Source organism: Anser anser (assembly GCF_964211835.1).
Source record: "Anser anser genome assembly, chromosome: 12".
Taxonomy (NCBI): domain Eukaryota; kingdom Metazoa; phylum Chordata; class Aves; order Anseriformes; family Anatidae; genus Anser; species Anser anser.
Genome location: NC_139733.1, coordinates 12,810,987 through 12,832,504, shown reverse-complemented (window position 1 = coordinate 12,832,504; position 21,518 = coordinate 12,810,987). Strand labels below are relative to the sequence as shown.

Here is a 21,518-nt window from a genome sequence, read left to right as displayed (position 1 = left end):
CCAAGACTTTGCACAGAGCTTCACAGATGTAAAAACATGACCTCAAACATGAGATAAAAACATCACCGAATGCTGGAATAGGGCACTGGATCCAGAAAAGCCAGGACATTACCTGAGGTTTCCAATAACCCCAGCCTGCTACCAGGAGGGCACAGGAGTCCCAGTCCTCCTGAGGTCCAAACATCACCGATGCTTCACAAGGCACCTAGACATCCCATGACTTTTTCCCCCAAAATAAGCAATAGCTGGGATGCTGCTCCCTGCAGATGCAGGCACAGGCTGAAGCTCCCATTACCCACCATCCAGCAATGATAACAATAACATTACAATAGTAAAACAATAAAATTTTGTTTACCTCCTAAACAGTTAGCTCATTTTAGCACTTTGCCTCCAAGTGCTAGATAATAATGGGATACAAGACAGGCAGTAGGCTTCCGTACCCAAAAGAGTGAGGGTGCATCTGTGATGTTAAAGACGTTGAGAGCTGTTGCTCCACGCTCCCGATCCTGGATGTGGCGTGGCTGGAGGAGGTGGTATGAGCTGTAATTTGGGCTGCACAGGGGGATTTCTCTGGGGTACAGAGCTGGGGCAAGCCAGACTAGCTGCTCTGATGCCTGTGGACTGGCATTGACCTAGATCCTTTGAATCTCTGCTTCCCTTTTCCTGAAACAGCCTGGACTGGTTTGCTTTTACCTACTTGATTTATTTTAGACAAAAATGTCCCATGATCTAATCTGAGATCTTCAAGGAGGAACACACAGCAAAAGATGGCACTTACAAAGATCCCCAAAACCCATTTCATTTAAACAAGGCTGTTATTGGGTTTTAATATACGAATTGATTATTATAAGCAGGCTTGTTGAGCTTAGCAGCTTAGATTTGTATCTATTTTATCACTGTTAATCTTTGATAAATATGTTTTTAATAATCTCTAGGTATTTATTGAACATAAAACTGTCATGTGAAATAGAGAGAGAGATTGCTAAAGATACTTATTATACACCACTTCGATACAAATTCATTATTAAAAACCTTTTACCGAGGTCTACTTTTAACCACAACATAACAGATGTGCGTACAGCACAGTTAATCTATAATAAATATATTTTAATAAACTATTGATATTTAACCTGCAGTAACCATCTTAATAAATATGATACATGGGCTATTGGACAAGCTGCTCTTCTTAGCTCTGTCAGACACTTGGAGGATACGGGGCCAGCATGAGAAGAGGAGGAAAGCTGTGGCCTGCTGGAAGGCAGTTTATTTAGCAGTCCACTACAGCCCTCAGGTGCCCTGGCCACTGGCCTCATTGCTATTCCAGCCTCAGCTCTCCAGCCCCACCTTCGTACATGCCTCTGCCATCTCAGCTTAGCCCTGAGCCAAATTAACACCTGGCCCCAGAGGTCAAAGGCTGTTAACTCTGCTCCCGGGGCCTGCAGACCACGCTCTGCCTACCCAATAGTTCTGCTAAGAGGATAAACATCCTCAGTGGATCGGGAGCAGGCCAGAGCCCACATCCCTGGGGTGGGCAAAACACAAGGTTTGTGAGAATAGGGATCAACAGAGAAGCTCAAATGAGGTGATTTCAGCTTTGAACTCAGCGGAGGCCAGCGAATGCCTCTGACACATGGACTAGACAGAAGTCTGACTCCAAGCCATCAGAGGTAAAAGACTTGACCTGCAGTGCTGCTGAGCCCCCCTGGGATGCTCTCAGAGATGGATTTGTCATTCTTTGCATCACTTAACAACTGAGGTTAGTTGCAACAAGCTGGCTGCGGCGGATACACACAAAATTTCACCCCCAGAACTAATCGAACGGGAGAAGAGCAGGGTAATTCCTCCCCTGTCCTCTCCTCTGGGTCCTGCCCCACTTGTTATAGGGCCACTGTTACAGGCCCCATGATCCCTCCTGCAGGCCACCGTCTGATTTCCATCTATCAGAGAGAGCCAAGGATCTTAACGTGCAACTTCTAATTGAGCTGTATCATCTGCCACAAACATGAAATTAATGGTCCTACATCATAATCATAAATTCATACATAACCCCATGCACCAGCAAATAACTCTTTGCAGTGACACTACAATGGTAAGCCGATTTGCAAGACGCACACACTACCCAGGAATCCTAATTAACCAAATTAACACCATCACTTCAAATCATGTCCCAGCAGTAGGACATTTCCGATTGGCCTCAGGCTGGAGCAAAGCAGCCAAATGAAAGCCTGACAGCATCTCCACGGGTCCGGAGGGCTAAACCCTTACAGAGGGAAGTTTCTGGTGCCCACCCGTGCATAAGAGGAAGGGAGTGAAACATCTCCCAAGTGTATCTAAGTGCCAGCCCAGGACACGCTAACCCAGGAGCACCCCTCAGTTTCTCATGCATTTCCACAGCTTAACCTGCAATGGCAGGAACCCACTCTTGCCATGCTGTGAGCACTCGAGGCATGCTCCAAAGGCTTGTGACCCTGCCAAATCCCTCTGGAGCACGCCAAAATGTGCCTTGGATGAGCCAAGCCGTGGGTCTGGGGTCACAGAGCAGAGCTGGCAAGAGAAGCCAGCATGGAGCACTCTTTGTGAACCCCAAACCCACTTGCACCCATTTCCACTTGTGACTTGCCCGAGCTGTTTAGAGCTCAACATCTTTTTTTATCTCCTTCAGGATAGTCAGGTTTTTCTACTTCTGCCTTGGGGAAAAAAGAAGTCTCTATTTTGGGAGCACGTGGGATTCAAGCCCACGACGGTCTCAGCGCTCCCTGCACGAAGGACAAGAGCCACAAGCCCTGTGCCAGAGCGCCTGGCTCACATCTCTCCTCACTCAGCCTGCATGATAAGGGGGCTCAGTCCCACCAAAGCGCTCCCACTGAGGCACTGAATGGTTTTGCCCCCCCAGGCACAACAGAGGGCTGAGGGCTCCCCCCTGTGCTCTGAACAGATGCTCTAAAAGCCAGGACGGGGGGTGTGGACTGCCAAAAAAAGGAGACTCCTACCAGAAGTGGGGTTCGAACCCACGCGGGCATGCGCCCATTGGATCTTAAGTCCAACGCCTTCACCACTCGGCCATCCTGGTGGGCTGCCTGCTGCCCCCTGGCCTGCCAGGTCCCCCCTGGAGGACACACACCCTGCCGAGCCATCCGGGTCCCAGCCTGGGGCACTGCCCGAGCCCAAAACATCTTCCCCTCCTCACTGCCTTCTTTAAGTTCCCTGGTGAGCTGGCTTCTGGCAAGGCACAGTGAGAAAGCCTCCTCGCTCCCTTTCCTTGTACCCCACAATAAATGCTTTCCTACCCCATGGACTTTCCAAAACGTCACAGTTTTGCTCCCATGTCCTGGTGCCCCATCACCAAGAAGCAAACCTCTGCTCAGCCCAGCTGGCACACCCCAACCAAACACCTCGCTGGGAAGCGCCAGCTCTCATGGCCATGGAGAGTGGCACAGCACCCATGTGCCATGCCAGGTCCTCATGCAAGGACCGCAGACATCAGTGATAACACCGCCACGCACGAGGGACATCTCTGGGGGGTGTCAACCTGACCCCACTGGGTGTCTCAGGGGGACAGGGGCAGCTCTGCCAGCCTACCAGTGCTCAGCCAGACCCGCCGAGTGGTTAAAGCATCATCCTTCCTCCTCGGGTCCTGCTCCTTATCCCCTCTGGCCTGCACTGGGGGTTCGACTGGAGTGTTTAGCCAGGAAAAACTGTGGGGCATGGGAGTCCTCCCTTTCCCTTTGGGATGAGCTATACCTTTTTGTGCTTTTGCTTTGCCCTGTAGGAAAAACAAACAAAAACAACAACAAAATCTTTCTTTGCTGAATCACATGGGATTCAAACCCACAGCCTCAAAGCAAGGCTGCATTCACTAAGTCTCTAGCCCTTAAGCCACAGGAGCCTGATGCTTTTCTGTCTCTGTTTCAGCCACTCTCCCTTCCCAGGCCTGCACCTTTGCACAGCACTGCCGTCGCTTTGGTGGGACACTGCAACGTGTTCCCAGTCTTTCTCCCTCCCAGGGGATTCCCAGACATCCCAGATCCCTGCACTGGGCTTGCACAGCCCCAGCCCTGGTGCCCACAGAGACAATCCTGGCCAGACCTTTTCACAGGAGGATCCCACCTGCTGAAGACACGCTGGAGCCTCCTCCGCCATGGGAAGGGCTGGGAAGATGCAGACTTCCCCCCTGGGGACATCCCCAGGCTGGTCCGACAGTTTGTGGGAGACCTTTCTTTTGGCTCCAGTAAAGCAAAATGTTTGGGGACACATCCCAGGCCCAAAAGGGGGTGTCTCTGTGGAGGTAAAGGGGATGGTGCTTGTTGGGTCTGCCCTGCTTGGAGCTGAGCAATTCCCTCCTCGCTTCCCCAGGGACTGCTAACAAACGTGCTTGGGGGTGCCTGAGCTGCTCGGAGGGCTTGCAGCCAGCGGGCGCAGGGGTGAGACGCACTGACCAGAAAACGGGGTGTTTCCAGCTCTCAGAAAAGGGTCCCTTGAGGGGACACCCTGGCCTCCAGAGATGATGCAGTCTGTATCGCCTTGCTGGGGTCTCTTTAGACCCCAGGTATCCTGCTGCAGGGTGCTGCAGGTCCTCAGCTCAGCAGGGGAATGGGTTAATCCACCCACACACAAAAACCCTGCCAGGAGGAAATTCACCCCTTTCAGTGCCAAGAGGGGACAGCAACTGCTTCCCTTTGCTCTTCCCATTACAGCCACAGCAACACGCTGTGCGGGTCCGTGTGTGCAGGATCGCAGCCCAGCATCCCCGGATGCCTCCAGCTGCAGCACCCGCATTAGTATCAAACGAAGCCGTGCTCACAAAGGGTGTTGCGCTTGCCAGCTCCAGAGGAATCTGCTTCTAATGAGTGACTTCAAAGCATTAATGAGCTTGCAAAGCTCTCCTCTTCGTTTACAGAGCTGGACCTCGCGCGCTTGGCATTAAGACAGGGGTCACCTGTCAGGCGAAGAGAATGCGTGTGCATGTCGGCGAATATAATATATTTGTCATCCTCTAAGAAGCAGAGATTAATCATGCCCTCTCTGAGAGGAAGCTTTTACGCCACATCTGCTCTTGGCAGCATGGAGAGAAGGGAGCTGCCCGCGAGGACGTCCATGACCCGCACTGCTCAGATCCCCTTCCCGCCCAGCTCTGAAGTTAACATCCTACCTTAACCCCTTGGGTCCGGGCTGGGAAATGCTGCTGGAGTCAGCATCCCAAGGGCTGGCTAAAGCGGTGGGGCCACCCCAGCAGGGCAGGGGTAAGGCATGCATGGAGGGAGTAGTATGGGAGTGTGGGAGAGCAGATTCAACTGATGCTTGCTGCTCTTAGCACAGGCCAGGAGAGGAGATGGTGGTGGCCTGAACAACAAGGGCTACAGAATGTCTTCTGCTCCCTCCAGGGACATCTCACCCCCAGCCATGTCCCCTGCTGAGCCTCCCCCAGCTCACCATAAATCTCTGCATTGAAACAGTCTCCAGCACCTGGCTAACAGCCCAGTTGCACCCATTTTCGAACTGAAGCTGAGTCTCCAAGGCTGACCAAAGCTTTAGAAGAGTCTAAGTATAACTCGTAAGCACAGCCCATAACCCTCGGTTACAAGACAGCGGACACACAGGCAACTTAAGGAAGGCAATACCTATTTTAGCTGTGAAATACAAATCCACTCCCTGTCTGTGCCAAGGCTGGAAGAGATCTCTGCACGGGTAAGCTTAACAGCGATGTGCAGGCCAAACACCAGCACACGGGATGTAGGCAGGCACACCGCAGCCCTGTCCACCACCAGACACACGACACAGCTCTTCCTGAGCACAAGGGGATGCTCTGAGTGCAAGGCAGAGACAGCACCAAGAGCAGGCAGCTCCAGGGACCCAACATGCTCTAGCTCACACCTACATCACAAATTGCACATACCCAGGGGGGTCACAGGCACAACTTGGCTGTATTTATAAATGCAGCTTCAAGCAAATGCTTCCTAGAGTCTTCCATGGCTGTGCACCACCCATGAGGTTGCTTGGCTTCACCTGCAGACATGTGCGATGTGCTGGCTGGCACTTTGCTGGGCCTGGAGTCAGCCTTGCCTCCAGGGAGGATGTAACATCAGCTGAATTACCTGTGGTGTCTCGGATGTCTCCCATGCAAATCGTAAGCTGGGCTGGCTGTACCTTGCTCGCAATATCCCCCTGAAATGACAGCTTGAAGGTGACACAGCTACAGGTTTTCAGAACACATGTTCTGTTAGAGAAAGACATTAATAATGTCCTGGAGTCAGAAAGGTGTTGTCCTTAGCTTCAGAAACACATCGGCAATGTTAACTGGAAAGCAGTTCCTCCTCTCACCTTCTCCCAAAAGGGATCTCTTGGCACTCGGTGTCTATTCGGTAGATCTGTGTTTAATTTAAACAGCCACTGGAGGCAACTGCCATCCCACACGTTATTACTGCAGCTGGAGAGTGGCTGATTGGTAGCTAAGTTAAGAGAAAGAAAAAATCCAAAGCCTTGAAAGTCATGAGCAAGGCAGAACAAAAATGGCACTCTAAGAGATTTCAGGAGAAAACTTCGATCATTTATGGGTGCAGGGGCAAAAATACTATCTGCACCCTCACTTTAGAAACTGGTTGGTAAAGAGAAACAGTAGGACAGGGTTGTCCTGAGCTTCTCTTGTGCTCATCCACTGCTACAAGAGCATTTTGGTGTGTGGGTTACAACCATCAGGGGCACTAAGTGACTCCAGTGTGACTCTGTATGGGCCCCTACCAGGGTCATCTTAGATGAAGTGAGACCTGACAGCTCGGCTCCTCCATGCCCAGCTGTCTTGGGGGGGTGAAAACTTCTTGCTGCTTATACCAGCAGGGCTCCTGTGCTGAGTTCATGCAGCACTTAATGAGGAAGCTCTTCGGACTTTGTCAATTTAAAAAAATAGCACTTCTAAATACAGTATTGATGTCCCACACGTAACTGTAAACCTCTGCCACATCTGGAGAGTACCTGGAGCTCTCTGACAAAAAGGAGAGTCGAGCACAGGACAGCATGGCTACTTAGCTGGTAGCTGGCTGGCACCTTGGCAGCTTTCAGAGTAAAGAAGTGCAGATCGTTCATCCTTCCTGTTCTTCCTGCCTCTTGAGAGGCAGTTCAGGAAATCAAGCCAGCCTCACTTTGCCTTTCATATGGCTTTCTTTACAGAATGGCTAGAAAATATACATGGCATTCCAATAGGTGAAAGCTTATTTTCTGCAGAATTTGGCATGATGCCCCACTGCCTGTTGGCTCAAGTCAGCCTCTGTGTAACTACAAAAGTTACGGTGCTCTGTAGCTCAAGAGCAAAGGTTTTCCATGAACCTTGCAGATACTGGTATTCAGCCAGAAAGCAGCAACAACAACAGTAACAACAACCAAAAAACCACAAACGAACGAACGAACAAAAAAAAGACCCCTCACTGTGGGCGCACAGACTGGATTAAAAACCAGTGGAGCTGTGCAATTACAGGAGTTTTTTTTTAACCCAGAGGGAAAATATGTTTTCTTTGTTGATTAAGTTCTTTCCAAAAAAAAAAAAAAAAGAAAGAAAGCAATGCAGCTACCAGAGCTAAGGTAGTAAGTCATAGCAAATAATGTATTTCTCCTGTTCAGGAATGATCTCCCAGCTGTTTACAGTTTTCTACAAGCTATTGCTAGTATAAACTATTCTCACAGTATTTTCTACAAATAATTTTTGGACAACAGACAGTTTCTCAAAAAAAAAATAATCTCAAGGACTCAGAATACCCAAGCTTCACATCACTGATTCTGCTTTGGTTCTGAATGGGCTTGTAATGAGATGGCTGGAGTGAATTGTTGATGTTTTAGCATTTCAAAGTCATCTCCTTCCCAGATCCAGTTATTCCCAGAGATGTTCTGGACAGTATGTGTGTGTGTGGCTTGTCAAGGCTTTACCTTTATTTAGCTTGGACTAGGTTATGAGGAAGGCATCGCCATGGACCCATCTCCCCCATCACTGTTCTATGCCTCTTCCAAACATCATCACATACAACACAGAAAAAGTGAGTCGTCATAGCTGTGTAGAAAAGAAAGCTCAAGAACACACTGAGGATCTCAGTGCTGTGATACTGATGCCTCAGATGCTGAGTGCCCAAGCCATGAATAAAAAAAGGGACGTGAAGTAAATGAGGCGTTCAGTGCATGTTCATCTATTCTTGCCTAATGCAGACCGCCAGATTTTTCTACAGTTGCTGCAGAGAGAAAAATGTTCAGAGAGGGCTTGATCCCACCCGGGGCATTTAAAGAAGGGTAAAATCCATTGCTTTCTGGAAGTGAAGCAAAGGAACAAAGTTCATCTGCTTAGCTTAGGCTAGACACCTAGTCGCAGGTAATTAGCTTCGAGGGATATTGAATCTGCCTGCAGGAGAGGTCCTTACAACAGACAGAGCCGGACACTGAACTTACTGCTTCTGGGGGTGGAATGATCAGCGCTGGAGACTTGTTAGAAAATAGAAACCTGGCTGATCCTGGCTTGAGGCAGATGACCTCTGAAGGCCCCTTCAAGCCCTGCTCTCCATACCTGAATTTCATCAGAAATCTGTAAAACAGATTCTGCTAAGGCCATTCCAAAATCACACTAGAAAAAGCTACGTGTTGCATATTTTTGGCTGCCTTTTAACACTAGAGAGGAACTAGCCACAGGAAACAAATGTTCACCGGAGAAGTCCATTCTTTACAGGTCACAACTTAGGAAACGCTGCTTTATGCTACTCTCAGAAGCAACCCAGAAGAGAAATGAGGCAATTAAGTTATCACACCAACAAATACCAACAGAAGAGGCTTGCATATGTCAAAGAAATCTCCTGCAATTCTTTACATGGCTGGGACAAACGTGTTGGGATGAATGACAAAAACTCTTTGTGCTCCACCTGCAGCATCAGCAGTGCCCACTGCTGCTTGGTGTCTCAGTGGGGAAGTGTGCAGGCAATATATCACATCCCAGATGTCAAGGTGCATCTGCATGAATTCCTAAAATGACATGTGTTCTTTAGCCCAGAGCTTGGCTCCAGGCTAAGAGCTAAATTTGATGTTCTCTGAGGCTAAAACTTCTTCAAAAATCATTCTAGCTTAATTAGGGAAGGGAAATTTTGGCTGCACATTCTGTAAAGGGAGATTGGCTTGGGGAATGGTATGAAAGTCATGGTTTTTTGCAAGAGCAAAGAGAAAGAACAGGCTCATTTCTAAAAGCGCCGCACCTAAGAACTTCAGAAAAGCACAGAACTTCACTGAAATATAATGAAAGGCACTGCCTAAAAGCAGAACATCTCCTTTGGCTCAGCATATTCTCTCCCAGAGGCACCACATCATTCCTGCTGCTCACAAAACAGCTTCTGTCTCCTTTTAATAGTTTTATTTTTAAACTTCTCTCATATTTAATTCTTTCTCGTTCCTTATGTAAGGTTCTTGGAAGGGCTGCAGTGTCAAACAATAATTACATCAGAGAAAATTTAGAATCCACAGTGTTGAAACAAGTCTCTGCTCTTGACAAGTGAATGAATGTAGGAAGTGAGGGGAAGCAGTTTTATCAAGGAGAGCACCCAGCCAGCAATGTAACAGCATCTCTCGTGGGCTGGGGACACCCACTTTCAGAAGTCAGCAATCTCAGCTTGGAGCACATCAGTACCTGCCTGGAATTCACCTGGCCTGAGACCTGGATGCACATTCATGCAGTGCTAGCAGCACGTACATCCCTCTCCCCATGAAAAACCTCGAGGCAGGATTAAAATACAGATTTGCCATCCTTTTAACACCCCTGGACCAGCTAAATTGCACATACCTATAGACTTAGCTTCACCTCAGCTAAGGAACAAGCATTTCCCAATGCCAGGGTGCACCACTGTGCCTCCTGTTTGTCCACGTACAGCAGAAGTGGGCGAAGACACAGACCTATCCCCTTCCCCCAGCCCGTGTTTCTGAAGATACAGGTACCTACCCAAAACTGGGTTCCAATACCTTTGTAAATTACACCACCACCACCCCATATGTGCTACATATCTGCTGGCAATTAAATTGTGTTGCAACTCAGCCCAATAAAACACTGAATCTTGGATATGCCAATATTGCCACTGCCAGGGCTTTAAAGGAAGCCCATGGAGACAGTCTGCAAGTTCCTGGCTTGCATTTTACAAGTAACCAGAGAAGGGTGAATTTGATCCTCCATCCATGGAGGAAATTAGTGATGAAAGAGCTATGGGCAAAAAAAAAAAGTTAGGGAAAGACCAGGAAAAAAGTTTTCCCTCTCAAAGAGAGCATGAACAACCTTGCAGAGAACTCCAAGTAGGCTCCATATAGAAATACTGACAGGTATCAGTGGGCCTATCTGTCATGCAATGTCTAAAATCAGGTTGTGGCGAAGAGTAGGTGTATAGAGTGAGCTCACACATACTATGTACAAGTTTTCTAGGGATAACATGTTTATAGCATATATATAAATATATATATATATTTTTCCCATATGGGTTCCCAGCTGGACTTCTTTGATGCCTTGGAAGACCAACTTGCTAAAATCATCGATGACAAAAATCAGGATTCTCCTAATTAGATGTAACCTTTGAAGAGAACTGTTGAAAGCTGAGAGCTCACCCACTTCTGCGGGCTTACCACTGCCTGACAGGAGGACACCTGGACATTTGTATTTTCATTTGTTTCCTTTTATCTCATGTTAGAAATACCAAGATGAAGGAAAATGGGGCTCACAGAAAAGAAGGACAAACCTGTGAAATCTATGTTAGTCATCCCACAGCTTCAGCTCCAGCAACAATCCTCTGTCCAGCATTTGAGATACTTCACTTTGCTTTTTCCTGCTTCACCTCATGCCCACAATCACGGCTCCCGTCCTTGCAGTCGTTCACTCCTCCTGCTGAGCAGAGCCTCTGAGGGCCCAGGCTGTCAGAAGAGTTTACAGCACAAGCAAGCTATCCCAAGGTGTATGGTAGGTGGCTTCCTGGGAAAACTGAAAACAAAATCCAAAGTTGAAGAGAGTTTTAAAAAAAAAAAAAAAAAAAAAAGCTTTAAATTTCTTCTGTTTCTCTGCAAACAGTTTTTGGTTGGTTGGTTTTTTGACACTCAGTTTTAGTAGAGCCACAGAAAAAAGGTACTAAGACCCCCTGAAATCATGTGGGCTTCAAGCACTTGTCTCCCATAGCCTCCTTCAAAACTCCCGATCATAAACAACAGAAGGACAAACTCTAGCATATTTTGCTCATTCATCTGCCTTCTTTATTTTTCTTGTGTGTGTGTTTGGTTTCGTGTGTGTGTGTTTGTTTTGTTTTGCTGGTTTCTTTTTTTTTTTTTTAAGTAACATATAGTTTTTCTTCTGGGATTCAAAGCCTTATTTTTTTAGTAATTACACAAAATAAACCATGTGGGGATTTTTATGATCTGCTTTAAATGTAGAGTTTTGAAAAGTAGACAATGAAATTATTATTATTTTGTTTCACAGCTGTTCTAAAGCACAGGGGAAAAAGACACTAGTATTTGTTTATTTGGCTTTCAATTGCTGTGACAAAGCAAATAACAGCTCTGGTCTTGGTCCACAATTGAGCTAATTGGTAACACCTCAGATTGTACATCCTAAAAACTCCTAATTAGCAGCTAAGCACAGGATGAACTAGGTAGCATTGGCTCCTTCGTGCTCTAAAAGACCTGTGCATTCATAGCAGACAGCTGGACTTAAGGTCCCAAGGCCTCTGATTTCATGTGTATACAGGCAAGAAATGATGGGTGCATGTCTTTTCTTGTTCTGTATTGGTGCAGCACTCAGCATGGTGGGGATTTGGTCCCTAATGCATTCTTTAGAAAACAGGGACCCAGTCTAAAGGCTATAGATGGTATTTTCCACAAGACTTCTGCCTCCACAGCAGGCCCTAGGTCAGGGCCCACGGGCAAAGTCCCCTGCTGATTTCCCAGTTTAATTTCAGAGCTCCCAAGGAGGTTCCTTCTCTGCCCTCTTTCATTTACCACCCAAGCCCCCCGCACCACAGGAAGGTGCTCGGAGCACCGGGGGGAGAAATGATCCAGATACCAGCAGCGAAGGGGCTGGGAAAGAGAAGGCAGACGTCTTGATGAGCTTGTTGGGAAGACCTCTTCTGTAAAAAGGGGAACCCTGTGAGAGTGCTGAGAATTACACACCGAGGCCAAGCCATTCAGACACCCACAGGGTCTTTGCTTAGCACATGCCTGCAGCACGAGGCCATGGCAGGACAGGCCCCTTGTTGCTGGAGATCAATGTCTTCGCCACGAAAGGAGAAGATGGATAACTCACAAAGGCAGCAGCTGTGTTTCACTCCCAAGCAGCATCTGGGACACCTAAGGCTGGCTGGTAAAAGCAGGAGGCAGTCAGACTAATGCTTAAAAAATCAGAAAAGACTGCTGGGTGCAGCAGCAGAAGACAAGACAGTGGCACAGCATTTTCCCGAAATGCAACATCGGTCCCCCTGTAGGGATGGATGAGGGAGAGGTTTTGCAGCAGCTGTCCTTTCTGCACCCTTCTGTGATTAGATCCAGTCTCCTTTATTTCTCTAAAGCACGGACACAGCCAGGGAGGTCTGGTGACCTCCTCCTGTCTGTCATCTGAGGGACAGACACATGGACAAGGTGGCAATGCTGGTCCAGCTGCCATCAGTGTCTAGATGGATGTGGGATGCAGGGAACTGGTGACACACTGCTCAGTCTGTTAGCAATGATGCAGCCCCATCCCAGGGATGGGAACACATCAGTCCTGAACCAGACTGATGGAGAGAGACAGGACATGCCCCACCTGAGCAAAAGCTTTGTTAAAGTGCCTTCCCTCCAGCTCCCTCCTGCAGCAGGTGAGCCACAGCCGGTGCCATAAGGCCAGCAAGTGTTTAACAAAAGCCCTTCTTCGGGCACACTCTGCTCTGCTGTTTGCACGGCTGTGCGAGGCAGATTGCTGGCTCTTATTAGCTAAATAAACAAGCAGCAAAAGTTGAGCGAAATGGAAACACATACACAGCTTGTCTGTAAATAGAGACAAACGCCTCCATCGCATGGTTGCACCCAGCTGTCTGGCTGTTACCTGCTTAAATGGCTTTAATTTCGCATTAAGGTCAATGCAGCCATAGCTTCTCCTCCAGGGTGGAAAACCTGGCTAATGAAACGCTCAGGTTCGTATTGAGCCCAGCTCAATGCGCCAGCCGAGCATCGCAAGGAGCTGAGACTTTCCTCCCCACCGCGGGTCCCAGCCTGGGTGCGGGGATGCACGGGCGCAGCAGCTGGCGTTCACCAGACACACCTTCCTCTGCCATTCCCACCGGAATTACTGGGCATCCCCAAGTTGCAGGCAGGGCATTTCTCCATACTGAATCCCATGCTGCAAGGAGAGCAGAGAGCCCTCCATCTGCCCCAGCCCTGCCAGGGCTCTGCTCTTTCCATGGGGTTGTCCTGCACTGGTTCCACTTCTAGTGAAAATTATTTATTCAGCTTAAATGTCTCTCCTCTCTGCCATTTACACAGGCCTGGCTTTCCTCTGGGAGTATACATGGGATGAGTAAACTGTCTTTATATATAGTCTGAGGGGGTCGGCTTTAATTCTCATTTATTACTCTTCTATTTCTTTTAACTTCTCCTTTCCACAGAACCGAGTTCCTGACCAAGTTTTGATGCAGTCCGTGAGGGTGACAGACACGGTTTTGCTACGATCACTAGTGCGTAGGAGGCCATTTGTCTTGAACCACATCCTCCATGCTACTGAAGGCAAAATCGAAAAAAACTTGTCTTGCATGCCTTCAAAGTAACTGTTCCGAGGATAATTTAAAGTATCGAGACATTGATTCACTAAGCATCGCTGGCCTCCTTATACGTGGGCACTCAAAGTCACCCATTATTGGTGATTTATTAGCGGTAGATGTCTCTTTGATCTTCTCCAACATCATGCACTCAATATCCCCCTCCCAGGAGGCAGCTGGGAGGACAGCCCTACCAAGACCCTCGCATTATTATGACTTATGGGTTGTGTCCGTGGGATCGTCTCCGCGCAGGCACCACGTCTCCCTGGATTCAGGGGAATCTTCCTGAGCCCTACGATATATGCAAAAAACAGAAGTTCCTCTTGGATTGAAAAATTATGATACCAGCACCTCTAAATTGCTTTTAGCGGCTTTCTGTGCTGCCTCTGGCTCAGAAGTGCTTAGTTTGCTGACAGAAATCATAGGCTCATACACACTTGAGATGGAAAAGCCCTGCTAGGTTCAGCTAGTCCATTTCTCCTACCAGGGAAGGAATATTCCCAGCAATCTGTTTTCCCTGCTACTTTGTCTTGTCTATTTTTAAACATCCCATGTAGCAGAAATACATTTAGATTGTCAGGATTTCAGAGCCAAGTTAGCTGTGGAAGTACCAGCTGTAGCCTAACCTGCTTTGTCTGGTGGCAGCAGCTAAATTGCTCTCTGCTGCCTTTGAAGTCAATGGAAAAAGTCTTATTGGCTTCTCTGGGAGCATTCTCGGGCCTTTGGTACGGATGATTAGAGCAAATAGCTACGGAGCACTGATAAGCCATTCTTACACTATCACTTTCCAGGCCATAACTGCATTTTAATAGGCAAGAAATTGTCTCAGAAGCAGTCAGGGGGCAATAATAGCAAAGCCATGTGGAGCACATGGCAAACCGGGTCTGCGCAGAAGTGGCTTCTGCCATGACCATACAAAATTACATCCACAAGCCCAAACAGGTTTGGTGGAGTATGAGATCCGAGGGGAATAGGCAGAGGCGGTCCCTTCGGTGCCTCCTCCAGCTATAAAACCTACCAGAGCTGGTTCAGCCTGTAGTAAGCTCCAGTGTGTTTTTCCTTTCCAAAAAATAAATCTTCAGCATCATGGATGAAGGGAGCCTGGCACATCAGATTACCCCTCTACTTATTCAGGCAGAATATGGCAAAGGCATACAATAATAGAGAATAACAGTATTTAGCAAAAAAAAAAAAAAATACAGACTGGCTGTTGAATCACAGAAGTCAAGTTACCATTCAAACCTCAACCCATCTTCTGCAGGGGACAGCTGCCCCGCGGGATGGAGCCGTGGCAGTGACACAGCAGCCAGGCGAAATTCAGCCCTTTGCTTTCTCTTTCCATGTCAGTAACAATGGCAGGTAGTGGGAGCCGGGATTGGATTTAATTTAGAAGTTGTTGTGCTCTGCCGGGACAGTTTCCTCTGCCTCCACATTTCCTGTCTGGAAGTTCTCCCAAAAGGATGAATTAACCAATATATGACCTGTATAGGAAATGCACTTTATTGAAGCTATTTTTCTAGGGTGGAGCTGAACAGCTGTTTAACAGCGCATAGCTGCACTACATGAGAGACAGTAAAAATACTGAAATGAACAGTATTCGGGTAAAACTGGGCTGCGAGGAGGCAGAAGGTAATTATCTCTCTGTAATTTTTGCCTGTACATGGAGGGTAGAGGCTCTGTGTGACAAAGCGCGCCAGCATGGGGTACCGCAACATGACAGCAAGCACGGGGAAGGGGACCTTGGCTTTACCTCCCTCAAAGCACCATCCCCTGCCATCAACATGGGGACACTAACACCAGCCCTGCGAGGAAACTCCATGCACTAAAGCCACATAGGCATAGAAACTGCTCAGCTAACCACCTCTCACACCGTGACAGCAAAAAGCGACACAGCCCCGGCATCACTGCGGGGACAGCCATGCCCAAGATAACGCACAGCTCAACCTGCTTTTTCATACAAGGCTTCAGCAATCAATAGCAGCAGTGTCACAGAAGCAGTGCCGCAGGTACTTCATGGCAAGGTTACAGCATTTGGGGTGTGTGCAAGGAGCTAGCTGCTGCTGCAAGCTGCCACTGCTCTCGGTGGAGCACAGCCACCAATGCTGAGGGGGTGAAGGAGCATCTCCAGGCGGCAGCAGCCCCAAGGTGAGAGCTGGAGGCTCCCATGGCAGCGCCTAGCATCTCTGCCCAGAAGCCTCGGGAAAGATCCTGCTTTCCATTCCCATCTCGTCCTCTCCCCCGTGGCAGGTTAGCAGTGCAATTACGTTACTGCAGATTTACATCGGGGCTGGAGAGATGAGAATCCGAACAGAAGCTTTAAAAGCCACTTTTTTTTTTTTTTTAAAGCCTGACATAAAACGCCAGCCAGATTTACCATGAGTTTCCCGTGTGCGCGCATGAGTTATGCACACAGTAAGTGTCCCATCATCATGAATTCTGCCAGTGTGCTCCTTTTAACGGCACTGATCATAGGGAATTCATTTGGTCTTCATATAGCTGTCACCTGTATTACCAGAGCGATTTCATTCTAATTTAGCATTACTTAATGGTGAAGATAAAGTTAAGTGTTAGCCATGTGGGTTTTTTCTTGGCTTCTCTCTCTCTCTCTGACACAGCAAGAGTGCAACTGCAGGGTGTTTTATGACCAATAATTCAAAAGAGCAGGGAAAAGAAGGAGCAGCAAATATCAACTGCTTGTCAATCATCCACAGTCTTTCAGCTTAAATGGTTATACCTGGACCTCTGATCTTTTCTGCTGCTGCCTCTGATCCCCCTGTTTGTTTGGACTTCTTTAGGTACTGCAACCATCAAAAACACATTTTTTAAAGGTTCAGGTCTAGGAAACCTGCTGTGGATACCCACAGTCACACAAAATCCATGATTGTGATATAGAAAACTATACCTAATGGCTGCAGTATAGCAGCCAAATTGCAGCCAGCCTGGCTGGGTGGCAATGAGGGAGTACCCTACAAGCAGGATGAATGCACGAAAACCATATGGGGAAACAGAGTATTTTTTGAGCATCGGTTATAGAGCAACAAGTGGTTCGTCTTCCCAAGCCCCTGTGCCTCCTCCCTTTTCACCCAGCTTGGAAAGGTAATCATTCTGCATATATCACTAGCTTGTTTAAACTGGAGATGAAAAGCTACAAAAGTACAACTTAATTGAACCCTGTATTGTGTTATTACAGATGCTGCCGACCTCACTTGCAGTCCATTATCAGAGGGTTCTGCTGAATGCTTTAATTAAAGACAATAAGGCTAATAAAAAGGCATCATTTTCCTGTCTCTAGCGCTGCTGGAGAGTTGGGGCTGATGAGATTATTTCCCACTAATGCTCTTCTGTTGTTGTTGTTTTTAAATCTTTTTCTCCCCATGGTTTGCAAATACTGTCTGAGCCTGAATAGTACAAGATTCATTAAGAACAACAAAAGCAAAAAAAATCAGTTTTGTTTCTAAAATGCTCACTAATACTTGCTGAGCAGAGCCCCTCTTTCAGATGATCCCTGGTGCCTTACCCCACCCCTCGTTGTGTTTTTCTTTCAGATCCAGTCCCAACAAAAGAAAAAGCTTCCCTGCATGGGCATGGGCACACACAGACCGCCTGGCCCGAGGACGTCCCTGCACGTGGTCCCTGCCTGCAGCCCTCCGACCTGCAGGGAGGACGATGCGATGCTGGTGCTGCTTGCCAGCAGGCAGGACCTAGCCCGGAGTAAGTAATGCATATATAATTGTGTATATAATTGCATCCCTATAATTAACACGTTGCTTACCGATGGCCCATATGCGGCATCTCTATCTGCTTTCATATTGGTGTTAGTGATACCAAACCAGCAGTGTTTCCAAAGCCAAGGCAGCCTTGCTGGGCACCTCTCTCTAGCTTCAGTCTGAAGAGGCAGAATGGTGCTGGGGATGGTCTCTGCCTCTGGATGCACATGGGTGACCCACCATTCCCTGGCTGCATCCCTTTGCCTCCAAGGGCATCAGCGTGGGCTTGACCTCAACCTCCCCATGCATACATTGATGTCTGGTGATTACCAAAATCAGGGGAAAGGGGTGCAGAAAGGGGAACAGGATTTCAGGCGGTGCTCATTGCAGGGTACACGCAGCCCCTGGCACACAGGCTGAGCCCAACAACTCATCACACTCTGCTCACAGAACAGTTAAAACCTCACTAACAATCCAGACCATATCTGAACAAGAGACCTAATGGCAATTGGCGTTGTAGCCCTGCTGTGAATAAGCCAAACCATCTAGTCCTACTGTGATTAAAAACTCCTTCTTGGACAAGGGAACAGGCAGCCAGACGCTAAGCAACTGAACTTTGCCCCTGCAAGGAGGAGAGCAAAGCACTAACCACTGAGCCAGCCCAGTTTGCCAAGACTTTTATAGGGAAGGAACTTTTACAATTAAATACAGCAAAAGGTTCCTTCCACTGTGAGCCTCTGAACACAGGTTGAAAGAAGCAGAGTCGAACGTGGAAGCCAAGTTTAAAAAAAAAAAATATCTTGATCTGAAGGTTGTAGGCTCAAAGTAGCTAGAAACCCCATCAAGTGACTGAATGGGAACAGCGAGAGGCGGGCAAAGACCACAACTCCTCCCTGGGTAAGGGATGAAGCTGCAATGTGGAGCAAACTGACCTAGTTACATATTTCTTCTCCACTCTCCCTCTCTCACTGCTGCACTTGCCTGGCTGGGATGTTGCAGAGCAAAGTGCAAATAAAGTTTCTGCCATCCATGGCAAGCAAAGGGGAAACTGGGAGCTCTGTGGATGTGAGTATCTCAAGCAGCACCATCTCAGCCATGTCTTTAGAGGCACGGACATGTCATATAAAAAGTGCTGCTGAGACCATAACTGGGACAGAGCTGGGCATGGGGAGGACAGGGAACAGTGCCATTCCCTCACCTAGTGCCCTGCCACAGCCAGCAGCCACCTGACAGCCTTTACCTTCATTCCCAGGTACACACAAGTGCTAATGGAGAGCAGCAAGAACAACTTTCCAGCCTCTGCAAGTCCCTGTTCCTCTCTGCACATGGGTACAGCCCCCTTGAAAAACCAGTCCCAAAAACACACTTGGATTTCCCAACATGTGGCAGAGCTTATCTGGGTGTGGCACATAAACTGGCTGAAAACCCACCTTGCTCTCACCATAGACATGGAAAATCCATGTTTTTTTGTGGGTTTTGGTCCCATTTGTACCCCAGATGGCCAAGGCAACCCCTGGACTCCACCCAGAGAGTCTCTGGAGGCCAGGAAGTTTGGAGAAGCAACCAAGATCTGGATCCCTGCTTCCCTCAGATCTCCAAAGCATCCACCACCACTGCACACTTACAAAACCAATAACCTTAAACCACAACCCAGCCAGCTGAGAGGAGGTGCAGGGGAGGCTTTGCTCTTGATGAGCAATTAGATAACAGAGCAGCTGCCAGGAGAGGCAAGAGAAACTACCAAGGGAAACATTTCCAAAAGATGAGATAACCCTTTGGGAAACACCTTTTTTTTTTTGGAAGAATCGATGCAAACTGTAGGAGTTTTAATGACTTATGGGGAGTCTCCAGTCTATAACTTCTAATTAGAAATGAAGAGAGAATAACACTGAAACCTCCTGAACTTTCCACCACACACACACACACACAAAAAAACTTCCAATGTCTTTTTTTTTTTTTTCCCTCAGGAGTACTTTTGAGAGGTGTATTTCTTTTCCTCAATGAAAAAATGTTTTGTCAGGGGGAGAATTGGAAATTCACTCTTAGTCACAGCAGTCACAGCTACCTCTCCAGCTGAAAGGAGGGATCTCCAGAAAAGGAGTGGCACAGATTGCTGTGACTCCATTTTTTGGCATCACTCACTCCCTTATAGCCCTGCTTCTCCCTCATCAGCATTCTCAGAAGGTAAAAGGGGTTCACCTGTCTGTAGTGGGTTTATCACTCTGGACTAGCTGTGGCGATTCTGGGTCCCATGAACAGTGTGGTAGAGCATTTTTTCCAATGCACCAAATAATCATTGCTGTCTTGGATGTATTTTTCCTACACTTTAGGAGTTCTGAGGAGTCTATACTTCAGGAGGACTTTCCAGATGCAAAGCCCTGGTCCAACCCCCTCTCCCTTCCCTTGCACCGCCCAGCTGTGTTGCACAACCCAGAACACTCACAGCAATGCCATGCTCAGGTTCTGCAGGTGAGGCAGTGCTCCAGGATGACTCCCTGGGAAACGATGAACTTCAGCTTTGCACAAGCAAGGTGCCAAAACTCCAGGTTTCCTCATCCAAAAAAGCCTCCGTGCAAACATCCGTGGTCACCCCTCCCAATGCTTATACCTGCAAAAAAAGCAAAATTATTGATCAGTGACACCCCCAGCACTAAGATTCAAGCCCTTTTTAGAGGGGCACGTTCATGCCCGTGCATCCAGCAGCACACACGTGGGGCAGTGCCTTGCGGGGTGGAAGGGGCTGCCGGAGGAGCATGTCCCAGCGCCCGGTTTGGCTTGCAAGGGACATCGGGACATGGGGAGAGCGGCAGCCATACAGCTGGGGCCAGCACAATGGGCTGTCACGCTCATCAAGCGGGAGGGTAATTAGGGAGCACTTCTTCAAACACAGCTGCCTGCGCTATTCGAAAGCTGCCACGTGCTTACCATGAATAGGGAACGCTGCGGCCCACCAGCGCGGAAGCTGCTGGTGAAAACCCCCTTCCCTCGCCACGGCCCCGAAGGAAAGCTTCGGAGCCAGTGACCGTGTCAGAGAGGTCAGTGGTCGGTCACTATTCTCCAGCCTTCCCAACCTGCAATTTGCTCCACAAGCATCTTGAACAGAGGGGAAAGGGTAGGTCATTATAGATGTGTCCTCGGGAAGAGAGAAAGCCATTACACGTATTAATAACCGCGACAATCGTCGCTGCGTGAGGCTGGGGGTTTATGAGAATGGACCCTTTTGTAAGAGCAGCAAAACACAATGCTGTGCGAATACGAGATTCGATAGGTGAACCAAGAGATGTGTAGAAGGAAAGGAGAATGACACATAAGTTGGGACTTGAGGAAAATCTCAACTTTGGGGGGGGGAAGCAAAATAAAACAACATTCAGCCTGGAGCAACTGGAAATAACTCATTCAACCCTGAAAGAAGTTTTGTTCAAAGTGAATAATTTAACCCTTTATATTCTTCTAAAAAAAAAAAATCAGTCCCTTTTTCTCACTCTAATGTAACAGACTATGACAAAATGGAAGGTTAACATCCGAAGGTTTCGTCTCAGAAAGTCTCACCTAGCCAAGCAAGGACACATCCCATCCTGAAATCTGTGAGCCAACCCTTCCTGCCTGCCTCCGCCCCCTCCCTGCTTCTCTTCACCACTGACGCTCACTGACTGCAATTCACGAGCAGTTTCCATCCTCCTGCAACTCCACTAATTGGCAATTTTACCGTGCACTACACCTATTTCACCCATGTCTGCAGGAATAGGACTTTTCTTCCCACTCCTTTCTCTACCTCTCTGCCCCTCCTACTCTCCCTTCCCCCACATCCGCCTTTCTGCTCAGAAGCCCTTCTCATCATTTCCCCACACACCTACAAATGTTCTCCTTTCGCACCTATAGCATCTGTACAGTCTGACCAGCTTCCTCAGTATCTTTTCATACGTACGAACTCAATAAACAATGCAAATGAGCCACCGCCTAATTATTTTCTCAGCTTGTGGTGCGAGGAGCCATTTGGAGCGAGGACCCGGGGAGGTGAGGGGCAGTGCCACTGCTCCCCCTGCCTCCC

The 21,518-nt window shown here is 48.1% G+C and overlaps 1 long non-coding RNA gene across 1 annotated transcript in view; it reads right to left on the bottom strand.

Annotated features, from left to right (window-relative positions):
- Positions 1 to 21,518, bottom strand: part of LOC310880115 — a 61,763-nt gene extending 40,245 nt beyond the window's left edge. Inside the window, exons 1-3 of the long non-coding RNA XR_014571443.1 lie at positions 20,396 to 21,518; positions 19,914 to 20,078; positions 10,731 to 10,969 (exon numbers count right to left, since the gene is read on the bottom strand). This is a non-coding gene — a long non-coding RNA (uncharacterized lncRNA). The remainder of the gene's footprint in view (positions 1 to 10,730; positions 10,970 to 19,913; positions 20,079 to 20,395) is intronic.